The following is a 12,067-nucleotide window of genomic DNA, read 5'->3' as shown; positions in this document are numbered from 1 at the left end:
CAGCTTTCCAGCCACTCTTCCCCAAGCCTGTAGCGTTGCATGGGGTTGTTGTGACCCAAGTGCAGGACCTGGGACTTGGCCTTGTTGAACCTCATACAGTTGGCCACGGCCCATCAATCCAGCCTGTCCACATCCCTTTGTAGAGCCTTCCTGCTCTCAAGTAGGTCAACCCTCCTGCCCAACTTGGTGTGGCCTACAAACTTACTGAGGGTGCATTTGATCCCCTCGTCCAGGTCACTGATAAAGATATTAAACAGAACTGGCCTCAATATCTGCTTTTCCTTCTCTGGTGGGTAGAATGTGGGTGCATGTTATTCTGTCAAGGTATCCGGCAAATCCTTCATGCTTACTGTGCCTCATCCAGGACAGTGTGTATTTGCTTGGCTCATCTCATCACTGCATGCTGTCTTTTCCAGTGCTCATGTTTGCCATCCTTGTGGCAGTGTGCTTGGCAGTACCAATTCACCTTTAGATGCTCAGTGTTCTTCAGCAAGACTTTTAGAAGATGGGGAGTTTTCCCAGCTCGATGACGTCTTCTTCGAATGTAACAATCCATGCGTTTCTTACCAGTGGACTCCCGCATGGGTATTTCTTTCCACAATGTGAGTGGTTGCCTGGTATCACTGGCTAGACCACAGTGGGATTCTGGGGCAGATTGCCACAACTTATGGTGGCCACCTCTAGTGTGGCAGATCCTGTTCCTAAATTGGAGGTTCATAAGCAACTGGTTCAACTAATTTGTTGAAGCTGATGCAGTCCTCCCATTCCCTACTGCGCTAGTACTTATGTCTATCTGATTTTGTTCTGAACTGGTTCTGGATGATGGCTGGCTAAAAACTCCTTTTTTGGCAGGTGGGGGGAGGGCACGGTAGCCTTCTGCTGGTTTAGCTCCCTGCATTGTCTCGCTGTGGTATGGGATGAGTGCTAGTGCCAACGCAAAAGAGAGGTTGGGAACCGATGGCTGAAAGTGGAGCCGGGGAGAAAGCATGTGGCTACAGTCGCATCTTGAGCAGATCTAGCAGGCTGCCAGTGAAAGGGGGGAGAGCTGCTCCCCCTTCCAACTCCCTGCTGCTTGCCTTATGTTAGTTTTGGAGTTTGCTGGACCACTTCTTTAGTTGATTCAATTCGCTAACCCAGTCAAACCCTTCACTGACGTAATGATTTGAATCAGCTTGGGAAGGGGCCCTTAATTGAGGGGGTAGAACAGCATTGCTGGGGGTTGGGAATGAGAAAAAAGAGTCTGGGGAAAATGAGACGATGCTAATTGCTTTAACCAGGCTAAATTCCACGTCAGTGAAAGAGAATGAGCATGTTGAAGGTAACACTGACCTCGCGGCACACAGAGGTCTCATGGATCATTGAAAGTGGAAAGGGAGCAAGCGGGAACTTGTGGAAAAGGCCTCTGGACTAATTAAAGAAAAGTGGGACAAATTCTGACAGCTTCAAGTAGCCACTTAAACACCAAAAAAATTGAAAAACTTTTTTAGTTGGTTAAGTGATTGTTTTATGTTGGTTCATCACTTGCATCCTGTGGGCTGCAGCATTTTAAGGCAGTATCAGATCCTCACAAATCAGATGTACAAAGCAAGACTTAAGTAAACAAGTGTTAGGGAAACAGACATAAGTATCTTGGGGATTAGCAACTTCCAGTATGCTAGGGAGAGAGACAAAGAGTTGTAGCCAAGAGAAGTACTTGGTACAAGAACTGAAGTTTGGTTGTGGTGAGAAGGATGCTAATGTACAATTCTAGTTGTAAAGGTAGGGCAAAAAAGGCAGTGGCTGGATTTTAATATTGAATGTGGTAAGCTTAGGGAAAGTGTTATGTGAATATCAGAGTTAAGAAGCAGTTACCCTCAGTGACCCACTATTGGCAGGAGTTTCTTATGATTTAAATTATTTTTGTTGCAGTTCAAATGTGTTAAACTTTAGTTTTTGTAACTTTTGTGTTGTCTAAGCAAAAGTTTGTTCCTGCTGACAGATACAAAAAGAGCTTATTTTATAACTAAGCATAGCTTTTACTCTGTATTGGGTACTTTAATTAGAAGAATATACTACACGTAGACCTCTCAGGTGATAGAGGACATGGTAATATTCACTACTGTTTCAGCTGTTGATTTCTAAGATGGCTGTTTTTTACTTTTAAAAACGTGTATTTCTCTTCAACGTACTATAGTTTGTTGCAGTTAAAATATGTATTTTTATGATATCTATAGAAAGGGGAATAGAAACATATGTAAAGCTTTGACTACTTAAAAAATCCGAGTTGTATCTCTTTGCCCCGTTATAACTTAAACTGTGAAATAGTTGCCTAGCTTTGAAAGGAGTTTCTCTTGGACTTCTTCCCTTAGGCTATTAGTGTAGTTCATAATTGCATTATTCAAGGAAGCCATCTTTTCAGTGTCCTGTGCTTCTTTTAAAGTGAGTTATATGGAGCAGGATGGGATCTTCTGCCACAATTTTCCTTTTAGCATTGCTGTTTGAGTCAAGTAAATGGCAATAGATGATCCTAGGTACTAATGCTGCCAACTTCAGTAATTGGGTTTTATAGGATATTGAAGCCTTCGTGTTTTCTGGGAAGGGTTGGAGGGGGTGGGGGAACAAACCTGGTTTTTATTATTTTGGTGATGCATACTTCGTTCCTGAATGTCGCAACAAATTGGAAAGCTTAATATCCTCATCTGCCAGCCCTGCAGAATGCGTTACAAGTTGCGGCTTTGAATCAATCTGCATGAAAGTGCACATTGCAAGTGTAGCTGTGTTTCTTCTGAGCCGTCATTCAAGTAAGTTGTATCATTCATGAAAAGGACGCAGTCCTTCCTCAGCCAGATCTGAGCTCCAGCAAGGAGTAAATAACCTATGCAATGCGGTTGTGTTAGGCTCAGCAGTGCCTTCAGGCCTCAGTGATAACACTTGACATGCCTGGTGTTCCAATTCAGTGCATGCTGTGTGCATGGGTACTCTTGCTCCGTGTTGCACATAATAATGGAACCTGTACTCATTTGTGCATGGATTTACCTTTTTTTCAAATGCTGGGCATGCTGTCTTATTAGAGAGAGCTCTGCCAGTTGGCTGCACACTTTCCTGTGGTGCACTAGATGACATTGAGCTGGCTATTAACTAGATTTTTCAGGTTACAATTGTATGCAGGCTTCAAAAAGTAGAGGGGTTTATTGCATATCTACTTTTTTTACCACTTTCAGTTTATCGAATACTTTTTTCTGAAAAATGCAGTCATCATAAGCAACCTGCATTTCAAGAAACTCTACTGTAATTAATTTTAAATCTTTAGAGGGTGGGAAATTATGCAAGGAAGGGGAGGGGATAGCAAAATAAGGTAATAAACCTACTTAATATAAGGATTCTGCTTTCTAATTTAAAGAAGTCTACCCCTTCTCCATTGAAATATAATCTCTAAACTGAATGTTTTGCTGCACAATGAAAACTTGCTTTCTGGAGGGGGGGAATACAAATCTAGCATTATTAAAAACAACAAAGCTTCTCTCCTCCCCCCATTTCGTTAACTTTCTATCTAAAGATTGTCATAAATCAATTTATATTCAGTGTTTCTAAAGTTAGGATGACAGCTTAATTTAGTTTTTTTGTTTGTTTTTTTAAAAAGGAAGAAAACAAAAAGCTTCCAAACATACATAGCAGAACTGGTTTATCTGGAGGTAGATTAAGGAACTTCTTAGTTCCTTCAGTTTCTCCCAATACATTGTGTGGCAGTGTCTTTAATAAACAGTTTTGTGGTAATGAGGGGAGTAGTCTGATCTTGGAAACTAGCTTTTGAATTTTCTGAAGTGTGTGTTAGTATTTCTAATTTCAGTCTGAGTTTCTCATACAAGGAACTGTATCTTTTCTGGCAGTATAGCCCTTGACATTATTCAACCATGCACACCTTTGGTTCTATAAATGTAAGCCTTTTGGTTAGGACATATATCCTGCCAGAAGTTTAAAATGCCCACCTATGCTGATGAATAAATCTGCAAGGTTTTTGTTAAATTTGTGTGGTGACATGTAGAGGAGCATTTAGTATGCCAATCATAGTATGTATCTAAATGCTGCTGTACAGCTCTGTTGCTACAGTGCCTGGATAAACACAGGGAAAGGTAGAAATGTATTTCTGGTAGTGGGTTTAAAAGGATGTGATTGTCTGCTTTATACAATTGTAGTATTTTTCTTAACCTTTTGTTGAAGTAGGAATGAGGCTGGAATTTTCATAATGTTATATATAGCTTGTGGTTAAGGACAATTAAACAGCCATATTACATTTAAGAAACTATCTGTTTTCATGGTTACTGCTTTTTATTAGTCATCTTGGCTGTTGTGTATGAAAAATACACAGACTGTGCAAACCAATAGAGCAAGCAAATAAAGCATATAAAATAAAGGCTTTGTGTTAGACAACTACGCAGGAGTGGTAGAGCTGAGTTTGAAAGAACTCAGTGTTGTCCATTCCTGTACATTTATTTTTCTCCCTAACTCCTCATACCAATGTCAACACTCTGAAACAACATTCATCTCATGCTGTGCAATGAATTTTGTATTTTTATGTATTATATGTAAAATGTCCGAGATGTATAATTTTGGAGAGTATCAACACACAGGTGGCTTTGATCACTTGACATGAATTATGCTTTTATAGAGGTGGGGTGTATATTACTAAATTCTAGCAAAAAAAAAAAAAAAAAAAGAATCTTTGCTCAGGTGGGCCAGCACGGAGTGCTTAGAAAACTGCTTTACGCTTGTCTTTCAGATTCTTATTTAAGCATCCTTCTCTACAGAACAGTGTCATTTGGGCACTTCAAAACTCCTTTTTCTCTGTTCTCTCCCTTCTTCTTTAATCTTGTTTTAATAATGCACAGCCCAGCATATTGAGTTGCCCATTATGAAGTCACCATCTTGAGTTGTAGCACTGTTGAAAGGCTTTGAGTTGGTGCTTTTTAGTCAAACTTCAAAATGTTCCCCCCACCATTTTTTTTTTTATTTTTTGAAAATTTCTTAAACTAGTAGTTACGGCCTGATGCACCATCATAGTGCAAGTTATACTTAATGTGAGTGGTGTTAATGCATCTGTCTGTCCCCCCACCCCTTATTTCTCCCATTTAAAGCTGCCCCACTGTTGCTGTACGCGAACCGACGTGATCTGCGACTGGTGGATGCTGCAAACGGGAAGGAGAATGCCACGGTGATTGTGGGTGGCTTAGAGGACGCAGCAGCAGTGGACTTCGTGTTTGTAAAGGGGTTGATATACTGGAGTGATGTAAGTGAAGAAGCCATTAAACGAACAGAATTCAATAAATCTGGGAGTGTACAAAATGTGGTCATTTCTGGACTTCTGTCACCTGATGGGCTGGCATGTGACTGGCTGGGAGAGAAATTATACTGGACAGATTCTGAAACAAATCGGATTGAAGTTTCTAATTTAGACGGATCACTGAGAAAAGTTTTGTTTTGGCAAGAATTGGATCAACCCAGAGCAATTGCTTTAGATCCTGCAAGAGGGTAAGTCTTTGTTAAAACAAAATAATTACAACTATTAAAATTTCTGCTACTTCTTGTTTGTTGAATGATTTTAAATAAGCGATGATACTGTTATCAAAGTTATCGTAAGTCATTTTGTATTATTTGCTTCTCTTTCTGTTAGTGTGATTTGAAAACAATTTGCACTTCTGAAACTGCATTCATATTGGTTTGTGAACAACTAGGAATCATCAGACATTTCAAAAAGTACTAGAAACTTATTTTGGCAGTAGTGCAGAAGATGAACAGAAATGAATCTTAGAACCATAGAATGCTTTGGGTTGGAAGGGACCTTTAAAGATCATCTAGCCCAAGCCCCTGCAGTGAGCAGGGACATCATTAACTAGTTAATCAGGTTACTCAGAGCCCCGTCCAACCTGACCTGGAGTGTTTCTAGGGATGGGGCCTCCACTACCACTCTCAGCAACCTGTTCCAGTGCTTCACCACCTTCTTTTTAAATTTTTTTTTTTTTTTTTGAAAAGAAACAAACACTGGAGAAGTTCAAACAAATGGAGGAGGTCTAATGTACAATCTGATATAATCTGCTTGAAAGGCCATCAGCTGCCTGTGGACAGGCTTGTGCCTCTCTGCAGTGTCAGGTAGTGGAGTTTTTTGGAGCTTTGTTCATTGTTGATATTTATGCTTTATTGAAATAGCAGAAGAAAGGAGAGAAGTCAATACACCATATTAATAACAATTTTAAATATGTTTTAGCACTTAACCAGAAAATTTACAGAAGGGTTCCTCTCCCCACCCCTTCAGGGAACTTTTGTTTCAAAAAGTCCTGTGTTTTGGCTTAGCCCATTCTAGAACAGGTTTAATTCTTCTCAGCTCTCATTTCAGTCCATGGATGTGACTTACAGTATAATCTTTTTGTTCTGTTCTTGGGACAAAGCTGTGGTTGCCAGAAGTGCTAAATTCAGTGGTGTTTTTGGTGATGTTATGTAAATGGTTAACTTGAGATTACCCCATAGGTAGTAATCTGTGATAAAGAGACTGGTCTCCCAAAGTGGAAGACTAATGGAATATCCTTGATGCTGTGTAATCTTTCAGTAGGTTTTTTTTATCTGTAGTATAGATCTTATTTATACTATCTTTTTTTCCTGAACAAGCAAGAAACTGAATCTGTTATGCTGCCATTTCACATATTTTTTTCAGTCAAATTTTTGGGAGGAGAAATCAATCCATTGTTTCTTTGGAAAGATGAGGGCTGTTCTAGCTGCTTGCAGCTTCTTTACATGATAATTTGTTGAACTTGCGTGTTTGGGTCTTTTCCTCCAAAAGAAGAAAGTCTCTTTGTAAAACATGGCTTCTTTCATGAACTTCAGCGAAATACCATATCTTGAATGTTCTCTTCCACAGTTTCAATAGGCCTTTGACAATATATAAACAGGAAAGATGTTTCTTTTGCATTACTTGTATTTCCAGCTTTGGAAATAACAAAAGGATTTATGCTTTTCCTATCTCTTTACAACTTATAAATTTGAGTCAATGATAGCATTAGTTTTATCTTACTAGATTCTAAAACCATTGAAGAATGCAATAAAAGATGTAACACTCGTGCCCTTTCCACCCACCATCCCAAAACTGAGAGAAAAGGGAGGAAAAACACAATCAAAGTAGTTTTGATTTGGCTTGTAGCCAGAGAGACAGAGATTCTTGTTAGTTAGGAATAATGCGCTGTTGTCAAGCCAGTTGGTCTTTTTTAGAAGAATATTTGTATTTTCTGAATATGCACAGTAATATGCTCAGTGATCAAAACTAGATGATTGCGTACTCTTGCACTCTTTCATAATAATTTAACAAAGAGGAAACTACAAGAAGAAAAATGAAATAGATCAAAGGTAAAGTCAAGTCATAACTTTTTCCATACTGATGATCTGTTAAAGCAGTAGGAGTAAACACTTCAATATGCCTAGATTTAAAATAAAACAACTCAAAAAACCCAAACACAACCCCCCCTTCCCCAAAACAAACAAAAAACCCCAACCAAAACAAAAAAAACCCTCCAACAACTGTAACTGAAGGACAAATTTTTTTTTTTTTTCCTTCTAAATCTTTGTAGAGGTCACTTTCTAAGTTGCTATATGAAGGGTATGTTTTAGGAAGGTAACACAGTACCCACTTTCTGTCTTAATGTATTGCAGTTGCAAAAATTGCAGTTCTCTTATGCAGTTTTATGACAGAAAACCTCTCAGCTTTTAATAAATATGGTTACATTTCAGAACTTCCTCTAAAGCTTGAAATATAGGTGGAAGGGTGGCATCAGCACAGGGATATTTAAAAAAAAAAAAAATCCCTGAACTGTTCTTGTATGCATGCTTCTTTCACTAATATTTACATTCTTTTAGCCCTGTAAATGTCTTTTGGTTTCACACTGTTGCATGGCAGACAGTGGTAGGAATAAGCCATAAAAGGATCTTAAGAACAGTTAATAAAATCCAAAACTTGGAAAAGCAAAACCCCTGTCGTTTTCCTCCAGTCTAATCCGTCTCCTGTTATGCTCAGTTGATGGTTATTCCAGATACAGTTTTATAAACTCTTGCAATTCATGAAAAGAAATTATTTAGCAGCAAAATTTACACTAAGGTCATCATTACCCACAAGTTCAATTTTTCATTAAAGTTTACTTGTCAGATGTAATTGATCTAAAGTAGGATACATCAAGTATTTCACGATCAAGTTGCTTTAAGTACCAAACTACTCGACTGTTCTGTGCTTGTGTGTACACGTATATTTATTATATGTATCTATCTTACTGAAAACATGAGAATGCCTACTTTGAAATGAAATGTTAAGAACAGTATAAGCACGAGTATCTAGTCATGAATAATGCATTTTCTTGGCAGTGTCCCATATAGAAAAAATTAAATGGTTCATCAATGCTCTGGTCTTTTTAGTGACCTGGCTGTTGTAGGATACTCAGTGGTTGTTCTCTGAAGGTCACTAATTCAGTGCTGTTGTGATAGTTCAGAGGAATGTGATTGGACTCTTTCAGAGTGTGTTACGGCAACAGTAGTGGTGATTAAAGAATAACTGGTTCGGGCAGCCTTTGCTACCACTGCCAAACCTATCTGTTAATTGTGTGTGAGGTTATATGTATAACTGAAATACTGGACTAGAAGTTAGACTTTGTTCCCATGTCTGTTATCAATAATGAGAGATGCAGTACATTTACTAATGGAAAATACTTCTCAGTTGGTAACTGAAACACAGCGGCCAAGTCTAATTTTACTCTGGTACTTTTGTCTAGGAAGCCATCAGAATCTAAAATGTCTGGACTCCTCTTACTGGCCATCTCCTACTGGCCATTTTGAGATTTGAGCTTCTCATTTCTTATGTTCATACACTACAACTTACTTTGCTTTTTTCTATTTTAGTTGTCTTGATACTCAATAAAATATTGTATGTGTGTACACCAGGAGAGAGGAGAAGGGACCTCAAATGAAGAGGAAGGGAATGGGGTGCTTGTTCAGCCTTCTTTTGAAGTGAGCTGGGGGGGTACAGGGAGTTTCAGGAACACTTCTTGGTCCTAGTCATCCTTTCTGAAACTGCTTATTCCTGACCTGTGTTAAACATAAGACCCTCTTAATAAGATCAGCAGCTGGGAATAACACATACTCTGACACTTTAATGCTGACTTTTTGCCAGGGGAGGACCAGGTGTTAGACCACCAAGTGCAGGAGAGCACCAGACTTACGAACTGCTCACATGAAAATTGAGCACGCGGAAAAGAGATTTTTCTGCTTCAGCGCTCAAGATGAAAAAAAAAAAAACAAACGCATATCTATTCAGATTCTTGAGCAAGTACTGCTTGAAAATGCAGTATTGTATATTTGTATTGCTCTTTCCTTAGTATTTTTTTAATTTCTACAGCCCTTTTGTCCTCAGGGAAAAGACTTCATTATCATTGTTACAGTTGCCCAAAATTTACCCTTTAGGCAACTTGATCAGTTTTCTTCATAAGAAGCACTATCAAAATGAACTGGCTTTTCTTAATTCTAGACGTATTGTTCACCACAAAGGGAATTTTAAGTGCCTCCTGGAAGTGCTGACTAATTGCTTACTTTTCAGGACATGTTTTAAATCAAGTGACTCGATAGAGTTACCTTAATTGTTAAATTCTTGTAAAGCTTTTGGGTTGTAAAGGTTTTCAGTTAATGAATGGAATTACAAAGAACTGCAACACTTTTTATGACAACTGAAGTTGATTTCTGAATGAAGTACTTTGCATGTTGGGGAAGATCTTCAGATTTAACGCATACTCCTCCCCCAGCAGACTTTTCTCTTTTTTTTTTCATGCAAAACCTCTGCAGAGAATACATATACTTACTTTCTTTATGGACCTACTTTTGTTTCTTTGAAAGTTGGAAACTTGTGTCTGAGCATGTTAAGCACAAAAGCAATTGTAGTTCAGGCCTTACATCTGCACATCATAACAAATGATTCATGGGAACTGGTAGTATTTGTTGCTGAGTGGTAGATGTTATGTAACAATATAAGGAAAAGAAAATGGACAGTTCTAATAACAGTTACAGTATCTTTGATTTGGGGGAAAACCATCTTAAAAATGAAAAAATTCAGAATTTCTTTGTAAATTCACCTGTTCAGTGAAGGGTTTTGTGTTTGCATGCAAGTTAGTATTATATAAAATGGCACCTTACATGTAAACTCCCAAAATAATGCAAATAACTGAAGGCTTTATAGATTCTCTTGCTTGATGCCACCTCTCCCTTGAGCAGATTGCTTCTGGCTGAAAATCTTTCTTCTGCTCCTGTGCTGATACTAACGTATTTCACAGGCAGCAGATCAGTGCACTCAGCTAATCGTTTGCCGTATAGCCTGGCCTGTGCAGTAAGGAGTTTATTTTGAGGTTTTATAGGTGACTTATATGCAAGTGTTAAGCTGATACAAAATCTGCAGACTGCTGTGGTGTTGGCACATAGATTTGTAAGGTGTATTTAATCTTTTTTCACCTAAGGAGGCTCTGTTGATCAGAAGATGCTGTTGGTTGCAAATACATCACTAAATTCTGGTAACAGCTAGGATATTGAACAAACCAAAAGGTATTTTTTGGTGACTTAAAGATAATGAAGCTAACACAAAAGACTGCAGTAGTACTGCGCAGGTTGTCCTGATGACACTGCATCAGGAGTAGCCTGCCTTTGCTCTGGAGCTGCATGTAACTCTTGGAAGATGTAGCACTGGTGTCACTAGTAGCTGAATGATCTTGGCACAGGGACTGTTGGGTGACCTGAATCTCTAGGCATGGGAGACTACAAATCAGAGAAGATTGTCTAGGCCAGGATTATAGTGCATGATTCAAAATTCAACTGCATGCAAAGCAGCACTTCATCCTGCAAGAGGCTAGCATGGCATCTGAAATGTCCTTGCCATCTCCTGCCCCAGAACTACTCTGCTTCTGAAGTATAAGGTGTTCGGGGTTTGGCTTTTGGTCCTATGAAGATCTTTGTGGCTTCTGGGAACAAGATCAGACACTATTCACTTACTGTAATAGCGCTGAATATTAGCTCTAGGTTTTGGTGGTTTTTTGTTTTGTTTTAATCTCATTGACAGTCTGTTCATCTTGAAAGGTTCTTTCCCAAAACTTTGCAAGGTTTGTTTGAGATTTGTCATGTATGGTTCATGTGATGCTGGTTTCCACTCTAATGCTAGGATATTTCCATGTGGCTAGATGCTAAAATTGTAAAGCTGTCATTTCATTGCACAGCTCAAAATGTTAATTTCTTTCTCCTCCTCCCTGTTTGCCTCATCTGAAGGGGGAGGTGAAGGAAGGTAACCAGAAAGTAACCAGAAACCCACATATTTAAAACAGAGTGAAGGCTTGGAGAGGTGACCTCTCTTGTAAATCTTGCTGTGCTGGTTTTCGATGTTACTGCCATTGACTGCCTATCCTCACCCTGCTGCCAGAGGTTGCCAGGAACTCAGAGGAACATATATTCACTAATATATTTTCTTCAATTACCAGGCATTTTACCTTGTTTTCTCTTTGTGGAAGGAGATGGGAGAGATTTGGCTTGTTAGAAATCAAACTAGAGTGCACAGAATTGATTTGTGCAGGACAAACATTTTTCTAATAGACTCAGGTATCTTAAAATTATAGATGCTTTTAGCTGTAGGCAAGTTTGAAAATAGCCTTTCATCCCTACCTCCTTTGTTCAGTGTTTGGGCTAGAAAACAAGACTGTGGACTGGATCAGTTGAGGGCTGCGCTTTCCCTTCTGCCAACTTTCCTGTGAATAAGGTAGTAGCATCTTGAAACGCTGTAGAGTTTGTCAAAACACTAAATTAATTGTCTCTTTTTCACTTTGTGTCTTCAGTTTTGGACCTGTTCTGGTGAGGCATGTGAATATGGTAGGATAAATGATAATCTGTTGACAATTTAAGGTAACATTCAAGGGTATGATTTGGCCTGTCCCTTAGTGCGTACCTCAGTGCAGTAGTGATAAGAGTGATAAGAATTAGTAAACTTTATGCAACTTGCTGTAAAGTATCAATGTATACTTCAGATATTTGCATGCAG

The 12,067-nt window shown here is 38.8% G+C and overlaps 1 protein-coding gene across 6 annotated transcripts in view; it reads left to right on the top strand.

Annotated features, from left to right (window-relative positions):
- Positions 1–5,470: 5,470 nt before the first annotated feature.
- The window catches only part of LRP6 (LDL receptor related protein 6), a 111,911-nt gene continuing 105,314 nt past the window's right edge, over positions 5,471–12,067 (top strand). For all 6 annotated transcript variants that reach the window (XM_075727897.1, XM_075727896.1, XM_075727895.1 and 3 more), the window contains exon 1: positions 5,471–5,505. The gene's annotated coding sequence lies outside the window, so the exon portion shown is untranslated. The remainder of the gene's footprint in view (positions 5,506–12,067) is intronic.

The sequence above is a fragment of the Pelecanus crispus genome, chromosome 1 (genome assembly GCF_030463565.1).
Source record: "Pelecanus crispus isolate bPelCri1 chromosome 1, bPelCri1.pri, whole genome shotgun sequence".
Taxonomy (NCBI): Eukaryota; Metazoa; Chordata; class Aves; order Pelecaniformes; family Pelecanidae; genus Pelecanus; species Pelecanus crispus.
Note: the sequence above shows the minus strand (reverse complement) of the source record. Positions and strands in the feature narration are given on the sequence as shown.